Genomic DNA, 10,143 nt, shown 5'->3' with positions numbered 1-10,143 from the left:
TCTGTTCTTATTCTTGTTATCTCCTAAAAAAGATCACCTTGAGAGCCATTATATTGTGACAGATCTTTTCCATTAAAAAATTAGCACCTGACTTGGAAATAAATGCTCTTAATTTCATGCTCATACAAAATCATTTAGAAAATACTTCATTAATTGCTTCTGAAAGAGATTAAAACTTCCAGATTATCAATCATCTGCACTTTGAAGTTAGAGTGTTACCATCACTACCAGCACTACAATGCTACTTTGGGTTACCAGCATATGAATAAAACTTTTTCCCCCCCCTTTTAAACAGGCACTTTATTCTACATTTCATCATTTAACTGAATACACGTGTAGCATAGTACTGAAATGGTAGATGCTTTATTGTCACAGAAGAAAATCTAATTAACAGTTTACATTTAAGCCAATTTACAGGATTCTCTGTAAAATAAAATTGTCACCTTTTCACTTAGTTTCTCTATTAGCTGTGGTTAAACACGCAGCTCAAAATTCTATACAAGGGCAAGCTAAGAAAAATCTATAATCCTGTCTTCAAGCAGTGATCTTAATATGGTTTCATCCATGACCTCTTAGTTTTACATTCGTTCCTGACCAATGTTTGGGAGAAACTGCTTATTGCCTTTGATACAGAAAAGGTATAACTAGGGAAGCTGGTGTTTTTATTTATCACTACTTCCAGTTCATATTCTAGTTTTTGCCTTCTATGTGGGCTTAGGACTCTATCAGACACACAAAAACTTAATGAATATCCTGTGTGTTCAGGCCAATGGCCCATCAAGCCCAGCAAAAATGTTTTCCAGGAATACCACAAGCTCAGACACTTCCTACAGTCTGTTCCCTTCTCCAGCAACAAGATTTCATGAATTAGGGTGTTGATCAGTAGTAACCTCCCCTATGCTTCAGGTATCCATTTATGCAGTCGTGGTACGTAAATTCATCTAACTTTTGAATCTGGTGATGCTATCATTGTCCACAGCTTCCTGCAGCACCATATGCTAGAAGTTCACAACCTGCAATGTAAAATACATGCTTGTGACTGATTTAAATTTATCTACTGTCATTTTCATCTAATGCCCTTCAATCCCTGTGTTTGGAATTGAAGATCAGCAGTTTCAGCAACCCTTGTCTGCTCCCTTCATGATTTGGAAACCTCAGTCATCTCACCCTTCAGCTTTTTCTCCAAAGTGAATTAACTTAAACCTTTTAAGACCCTCCTCAGACACTGCTTCACCCACTTTACCATTTTAGCTGCCACTCTGTCTGTTCCTTCCTCAATGGCACTACATCCTTCTTCAGGTCCAAAGGCCAAACTATACACAATGCTCAAGATGCAACTGCATGAGGATTTTACAGAACAGTAAAGTAATGCATTCCATTTTGCCTTAAAGATTCTTCCTGATGATGACAAAGATTATTTATTGTTATTTTTTTCACTTTTGAATTTTTCCAGCTGCTTCTGCAAACTGAGATAAAGGATTTCAGAGAACTATCACAACAACACTTATGACAACTCCAAAATCTCTTTTCTGAGTTGTGACTGCCAGCTGCAAGTATATTAAATACTACATTCAGAGCATCCCTATGTAGCAGATAAAGCTCTAGAAATAAGCCCCTGCCTTCCTAAATCTACTCTGCAAAAAAAGATCTTGAGCTGTGCAGAGTTAGAGGATATTTGCTTATTTGAATTTAGCTTCTATTTACAAATAGAATTGATTGCAGCCTTATTCTCCACCCTTCTAGTCGCACATTATAGAGCACTTTTCTGCAGGGAACCTCTTCCCACCTCTTTTTAACTTGCCCTCTTGAAGAAGCACATCTCATGCAATTACACTTTGTCTGCACATGATAATTTGCCATTCCATTTCCTCAGTTACCTTTGAACCTGTCAGCCAATTTCAAACACTTTCAACATAAGGATAAAAACCTCCAAGATCATTACATCCTAGAATTTAACTGAAACAGAAAACTGGAAAGAAAGGAGACCTCAGTCAGTGCCTTCACTGAAGAAACAGTTATAACATGCAGTCATCCTTAACAGAAAATCTGCACAGATTTTCAATGTCTCGATTGTACAAAAAGTTTCATTTGGAGTTTGTGCTCTAATAGACATCAGAGGATGTAATCACAAGATACTAATCCATCAGAAACCAGTCTTCATTAATTCTAACACTCGTAGAGCTACATATTGATTTAACTCCGGTAATGACTCACAGGAAACCATTTAAACTTTTTCATAGCAGGAGGGGAACCTGAACCAGATGTAGGCTCAGCTGGAGTTGCCAACAGCCCCTCTGTTCTGGCTTGAAGGTACTACTATTGAAAATAATATTTCCCAGTTAGTAGTGTGGCTACTAACCAGTACAGAGAAATAAAACAAAGAAAAGTATAAAATACTAGCTTGTTTATATTGCACAGAAATCCACACCTGTAGAGAACAATTTCAGCTAAGTCCAGAACACAGTCTGTCAGTAGTTTTGGTGGACAGGATTAAGAGAAGGGACAAAAGAGAAGATTTCCCTATGCTTTCCATCAACCAGACTTCTACTGGGATCTTTGGCAAAAAGGAGGTGAGAGCTCATCTCCTGTAACAACAAAACCCTGCCAGCAATCAAGGCAGCTGTCGCCAGCCCATGAGGAATGATTTGGCTTTGCTGTAGGACCTTCAGGTGATGCAAGGACTGCTGTGCCTTGTGGAAACCAGTGCCTGCTCCCCACATCATTTCACTCCCACAGGGCTTCTAACTTGACTGAGAGATGACAATACTGGAAGTCACTATAGATCTAAACACACTTCATCAACTCCTACCTCAGTTCTGAGGGCTCTGAGAACCCCAACAGGCCTAAATAGCCTTGATCAGTCTCACTGGGGCTTCCCTTGCAACTCTGCCCATTGTCACTGGGCTCCTTTTCAGCCACAACCTGGCCTTCAGGTGAACTAGTCCCTGGCCACACTTCCCAGTTGGACCTCAGGCAGGTTTTCTCCTGTACAGAACCCACAGACATGCTGTAGTTCATCTCCTTGTCTTTATATTCCTGTTGAAAGCTGACATTGGCGTCTCAGTAAATTAATATTGTCCAGTGTTCTTTACAACTTCAGCAAGCACTCAATAATGCTTCTAATTTGCTCGGCTGAATAAGCTATTCCCCCTTACCTTTCAATCAACTATGAAGAAATCATAAGTCGAGATAAAACCTTGGAAAAGTCACACTGGGAGCTGAATTACAACACTGCTTGTTTTTTGTTTTTTGTGGGGTTTTTTTTGTATTTTTGTTTTTTGTGTTTTTTTCTCATTTGTTTGTTTAAAAGTACCAGTGAAACTCAGCCAACACACCACCACCACCAGGGATGAACCAAACATCATTTGAGAACAGATGATAACTCATGATGTGATAAACGATAGTGATAAGCAAGATCATAAAAAATCCTGAGCTAGAAGAAACACAGTGAGAAGTGTGGTAAGAGTTAATTTTTGAACAAGGATTCTTTTTTGCTTTTTTCTGGAATTGATTTCCTATTCAAAATATTTTTTCCTAGTATAGACTGAAAGAAAATTGAAAAAAATGAACAAAAATGCAGGCTTTTTTTTTCTGCACTTGCACAGCTAGTATTAATTTAGAGAAGCTTCTAATTGATTTCTTAAATCTAATATTTGTTGAATTTATTGGAAGGATGAGGGCAACAGCTGCCAAGTTATTCAAAGAGTCCGACTTTTGCACAGAATATGAAACAAACAAAATTATCTCTACAATTAGATAAAGTTCCACAAAACAAGCCTTTTCATACTTTCAGCGTTGATATGATGAGACAATATGAACGAGTACCACAGTTTTTCCTTGGGAAGGGCCCTTTCTCTGCTAATTTAAACAGTCATCAACAGATAGATCTCTTTATAAAATGTGTATGATATACAGATAATATATAATACTATTTACTCTACATAAACAAAACCACATCAATAGATTTTAACATAATAACTTGTGATAAAAATTTAAATTTGACATAATATACTTATGTGCAGATTACTCCAAAAGTAATGTCCCCGATTTATTTCCATGGAAAGTACAACCAACACAAAGAGCACAGTAATAATATTTAATAGAGAAAATTCTCAGCTACAAAACACCATTTTTTAATAGAGTCACCACCTTGAGCTATTTGTTTTCACCAGTGATGAAGAAGGGCCTGCACACTGTGTTTGTAATAGTGTGCACCAGTGGAGATAACCCACAGTTTCAGAGCTGCTACAAGGGCATTTTTACTGAAACACACTGCACACCACCTCACTGTGCTCACATCCACTGTTTGGTCTCTATAAATATTCAGAAATTGTCGATGAATATCAGTGGGTGTAATTTTTTCCACATGGAGGAATACAATGGCACACCATTGCTTCATCTGCACTTCCATGCCAGATGTCATTCTGTCAGACTGCCCCTCTGCTGCTGCCATCAAAATGCAATGGGATGTTGGTGGGAATGTTCAGCCTGTTCTGCCATATCACCAGTCACCTCTGACATAACAGGCTAACACCATAAAATAGGAAGCATTACTTTTGCAGCAATCCTCATATAGCACACATATATGTCTGACATATATAGCACATATTGAAACTCCTGCACAGGTGCTATGAAATATATTGTCAGTTCCAAACATAACTAATTTTATTTATTTTTATTTTTATTTTTTTTTTGTCTGGTCAAAACACACTATATTTCTCACAACGTGATGCACAATAAAGTTTAGTAACCTTCTACTTTTTTTTTTTTTTAACCAAGATCAGATATTCCCCTTAATCAAATGAAGTCTTTCTTTTCTGTAGAATTACCATCAAAACTCTTAATTCACTTAGGACTATATTTTTGAAGTCTCCAGCTGATAACCTTGATAAGGCTATAAATTAGAGCTTTATGCATTTAGGCGGCAGCCTCTTTTAAGGGAAATAACCTGCACTGGATAATGCAAAACAAACGGGAAAGAGGAATTAAAAAAAACAACAGCTTTTCTCTTCATTTTGGCAAACCAATACCTGGGATGATCTGTATTAGTGCCACTGCACTAATACTATGCCAACCTCCTAAGTGGAAAGACTGAATAGAAATCTAAACAGCTGCCAATGTCTTCAGCTACCCTTCAACGAGCTCTTTTGTTCTCTTGTTGTTTTTTTTTCCTTCCCTTTGTGGTACAGTTGATTATTTCAAAATATGATGGAAGCACAATGAAAAAATAAAAGCAAATTCCCCGGAAAATATGCAGGTTATGTTTCTGCTTAGCATGATAAAATGAAGACACAAAACTGCTGTAGAAATCTGTCAATGCTGAAGGGCCAGAGATTTTGTTCCCAAGCACACACAGGGCCCTCAGTGAGAGGAATTAACCAAAAGTACAAATAATGTGACCTGCAGCGACCTGCATGGTTTGTAAACCTCTCATCATAAAGGATGCATGGCAGAATGTTGCGAATCAATGAGGCAGTTGAATTTTATAGACGTACTTTGTTTCTTTTCCACTAAAACAAGACAGTTCTACTGTATCCAGAATTTCAAATTAGGCTTTACCAGCAACAATATTTTACTAGCAATTAGAGCTAGTGGCAACGTGGTTTTGTTTTTTTTATTCTGCTCTGGACATCTTTCCTGCTAATAATCTGCAAAGTTTTGCATCTCTTGCCTTTGAAGATGATTAATATTGTGTTGGGAGGAGGAAGGCTAAGGTACATCTGCATGGATAGAAACAGCATACGTTTTAAGTCCTGAAAATGTGTTCCTTACGGTTAGATGCTTTTTAAAAGCAACAATCCCATTAAAATTTATCAGGTTCCCTGGGTGAGTTCACTAAATACAGAAGAGCAGCTCAGGGGCACAGAGGGCACATTCTACAACAAACAGATTGCAAAGTACTATCAACATACTTCAGAATAACTCCACTACTGGAAAAAACTTTCTCTGCAGTCACATCAACTTCACTTCAGCCTCCATTGGAAATATCTGAGAATAAGGAGCGGACAAGGAATAGCACAGTCACAATAATGCAATCTCCCAGCTCTATATGGTGCTTGCTACAATCTCACATATGGTATAAAAGCAGAACAGAAGTTATTTTAAAGTGCAAACTATAAATAGATAAAAATAGGAGAAGACCAGAAAAATAATCTGGTATTGTCATCCTGATACCTGCTTAATTGCACAGCTGGATCTCAATTCAAGAGCTTACTGAAAGACCCCATTCCAGAATTGTCAGTTATCAGGAATCTAAGCTATGGAGTTAAACACAGATTAATATCTTTGTTCCCTCAGATTGAGTTAAGAATGGAGAAGTTTTTTTCACCTTAGGTGAAAAAAAAAAAAGTAAAAAAAAAAAGTAAAGCTATAGAAGTGTATGTTATAAGATAAAATAACGGTAAAGTAAGATACAACAGTTGTAAGAAGAGCAACTGTATTTAAATCTAAAACAAGAGCATGATTGATTATGAGTCACCAGTCACAGCAGACAACTAGGCAGTTCATTATGAATGATTTTATGCTTTTGGCCAACATCCCTTAGGTATCATCTTTCCTCTGAGGTCCTACACGGCAGTATGATTGTTGTCTTTGTCTTGAGGGGCTTGATTCTATGTTTTATTAACAATAATCCAGTGGACCTTTTTCAGTCTCTAATTTAAACAGAAGTCGTTAATTAAAAAATCTCACATGATAAGATGATCAATGCTGACCCTCAGCATTCTTACACATTGATTCTAGATAAATATCTTCCTTAGTAATTGAAGTTGGGAGCGTTAATTTCCTTGCTTTCTATGCATTGTTACAAATACACAGTCCATACTTGTTTAAAACGCTCACTATGTATCTATTTACCTATCGCTGTGCATTAATTACATTCACAGCAACACAACTTGGAAAATTCTCATGTTAGGAGTACAGTCAAAATCCTCCATTTGTATAAACACCTCTCTGCAGTGTTTTGAGAAACGAATAACCTTTTCCCAATTACTTTTTTCTTACACATGCGTACTTGCTTCAGCTCTCAGTCTTTCTTCTTGTTTGTTGCCCTTACAACTAAGTTGCATAATGCATTCCTTTGTTCCAGAAACAAATAAAAACTCAGCAAGTTGTCCTTAATATACAAGTCTGCCACAAAGAAAACACATAAATCTTCTGTTAATGGGTCTTAATTTTTACTTTTCAATATCATTAGACTTCACATGCCATGAAATGAAATGAAATTCCAGAGAATACGACTCTCTTTTTAATTCTGCAAATGAGTGAAATAGCCACAAGGCCATACTGATCATAGAACGGCTTAGGCTGGAGGGACCTCAAAGACTACCCAGTCCCAACCCCAGCAGTGGACAGGGCTGCCACTCAGCAGGTCAGGCTGCCCAGGCCATCCAACCTGGCCTTGAGTGTCTCCAGGGATGGGGCACCACAGCTTCTATTGGCAGCTGTGCCAGCGCCTCACTGCCCTCTGAGTGAAGAATTTCTTCCTAAGTTTCCCCTCTTTTGTTTTAGAGCCATTCTCCCTTGCCCTACCACTATCAGATCCTGTAAAAAGTCAGTCCCCCTCCTGCTTTTAAGTTCCTCTCAAGTACTGGAATGTTGCAATGAGGCCTCCCCAGAGCCTTCTCGTAAATCTCAAACATTCAACCATTTTCACAGAGACTGACAACAGTACCATAGGTTTTCTCCTCCTCCAAACAGAGCAGCTGAAAAGCACAGAGCGGCCTATGAAGCTACAGCATCCTGTACAGCAAGTACAGGAGCTGTGCTTTTAGGCACCTGTTTTACATAGTTCTGCACTTTGCAGTACAGGGTAGGTTATGAAGCATTTAGAGAGGCTCAGTATCTTCAGAAGTATCTCAACTTATAGAGAAATAAAAGGAAAACAACAAAGGAAGACAAGAAATATCTACATCCAACCAGCAGGATGCAGATAAAGTCGTACCTTCTTCTAACAAGGAGATATGAAGAATTGCAGAGGTGTGACTTCTGTTTTTAAAAAGAAATGCTAATGCAGAATCTGATTGAACAAAAATATTCCTGGATATGTCTAGAAAAGTTAGGCAGTATTACTGGTGTGCTTCTAATAATGTACTTTCAGTTTTACTTGCAGGTCAAATTACACTGAAGTAAAACACAGCCAGACAGTATTATTTTAACTCTTTCTAAGCAGAGCCATAAAAGTTTGACAGCCAATGCACTTTGATATCTACAATGAATTTAATTCATGCAGACTTTCAGAATATCATGCAATAAAAAAATGGTTTCCAATCTTCTTAACTCATAGCACCTGTGCTTCAAACAATCCACTGCTTTCTATGAATTAATCGTTACTTATACAAAGGAGCAGTTGTAGTCCCCAACTTAAGAAATGGGAAAGTCAGTACAGACTTTGTGGTTTAGCTTTTATTGGCAGAAGTTCTTAAAGAAAAATAGAACTACTTGGCAAATAAATAAATAAATAAAATCATAGAATCAGCAAGGTTGGAAAAGACTTCTGAGATCATCCAGTCCAATCATCTACCTACCACCAATAATGCCCATTAACAGTATTGCTTAACATCTAAAGGTTTTTTGAACATCTCCATGGACAGTGATTTCACCACCTCCCTGGGCAGCCTGTTCCTGTGCATGACCTCTCTTTCAGAAAAGAAATTTTTCCTAATATCTAATCTGAACCTCCCCTGGCACAACTTGAGGCCATTCCCTCTCATCCTGTCAGGAGTTACATGGGAGAAGAAGCCGATCCTCACCTCACCACGACCTCCTTTCAGGTAGTAGTAGAGAATAAGATCTCCCCTGAGCCTCCTCTTCTCCAGACGAAACAATCCCAGCTTCCTCAGCCGCTCTTCATAAGACTTGTGCTCCAGAACTCTCGCCAGCTTAGTTGCCCTTCTCTAGACGTGCTCCAGGGCACTTTCTAGTAGTGAGGAACCCCAAGGTCTATTTCTGCCACACAATCTTCCAACCACTCTGTGCCAAGTCTGTAGCATTGCCTGGGATTGCTGTGACCAAAATGCAGGACCCAGCACTCCTGAACTTCATCCTATTGGCCACAGCCCAGTGATCCACCACCGCTCCCTGGGCCTGGCCATCCTATCAGTTCTTTACCCAACAAAGAGCGTACCTGTCCACATTTGAATTAAAAGCAGGATGAGAAGACATCTTTATCATGACAAGGTATTATTGTTGAAAATAAATCAATGTAAAAGTCTTACTACAGAGAGAATACAAAAACAATCTCTGTAAAATCTTGATTAGACTTGATTAAAGTGAGCCACAGTGAATAAGCTGATCATTGAGCTCAGTACTTATCTCAAAATAAGCTGCAGAACTCTGTCTCTCCAAATGCAGACAGAACAGAAAAAACTACCAGGATTACCAGCACCTCAAAAGAACTTCTTGAAACACTGCTTAAACAATTTTTGTCTTGCCTCCCTGTTGTCTTTGCTTTATATCTTTCTCCCCGCCTATTACACAGATTTCTAATTCAGCTGATCTTCCCATTTCTAATAAAAAAGCTCAGTAGCATTAGGCAGATCTTGCTTGTGTGCTTCAGCAGAACATGAAGATCAATGGCTGCTCAGGCTTCACTGGGGACAGAGGAAAGAAGGAGGGGGGTCTCTTCTGCTGTCACTGACTCTCCCAGATGCTTTTTCCAGTTCAACTGAGCACTTGGCTTACATTTCACATGAAACATCCAAGCTGCTGCTGAGCTCCAAAAGCACAGAGGGAGGGCAGCATCTTAAAGAAATGTAAAGCAAATAGCTGATGCAGCTGCATCCAGGCTGAGGGGAATAGGGAGTTCTGGCCACTGACACAGCACAGTTTAAAAACCTCCCTCTCCCTTTCTCTGAAGCAGCACTGTGAATATGAATTTCTTCATTCTTCTAGAGCTACTGCAGCTATGAGGTTTATGTTTCTGTTTTAAAAAAAATAATAAAAAAAAACATCTGGGAACCATCTAACATTTCTGGCTACATTTTTCATTGAAAAGTGAAAAGGAGCTGCTGAAGAGTTTTGATATGTGCAAGTGAGAAGGCCTGAGGAAGCTCAGGAATACTAAAAAGCATCTGGAAAACATTTTATAAAAAAAGCGAAAACAGTTTACAGCATTAATTCTTAACAATCTGACACCTGAAGGCA

The 10,143-nt window shown here is 38.5% G+C and overlaps 1 long non-coding RNA gene across 1 annotated transcript in view; it reads right to left on the bottom strand.

The window, feature by feature from the left end:
* Positions 1-279: 279 nt before the first annotated feature.
* Positions 280-10,143, bottom strand: part of LOC104910162 — a 20,311-nt gene continuing 10,447 nt past the window's right edge. Inside the window, exon 3 of the long non-coding RNA XR_004159370.1 lies at positions 280-1,013. This is a non-coding gene — a long non-coding RNA (uncharacterized LOC104910162). The remainder of the gene's footprint in view (positions 1,014-10,143) is intronic.

This window comes from Meleagris gallopavo, chromosome 3 (genome assembly GCF_000146605.3).
Source record: "Meleagris gallopavo isolate NT-WF06-2002-E0010 breed Aviagen turkey brand Nicholas breeding stock chromosome 3, Turkey_5.1, whole genome shotgun sequence".
In the NCBI taxonomy this organism is placed as follows: Eukaryota; Metazoa; Chordata; class Aves; order Galliformes; family Phasianidae; genus Meleagris; species Meleagris gallopavo.
The sequence above is the reverse complement of the archived record's forward strand: the minus strand, read 5'-3'. Positions and strand labels throughout refer to the sequence as shown.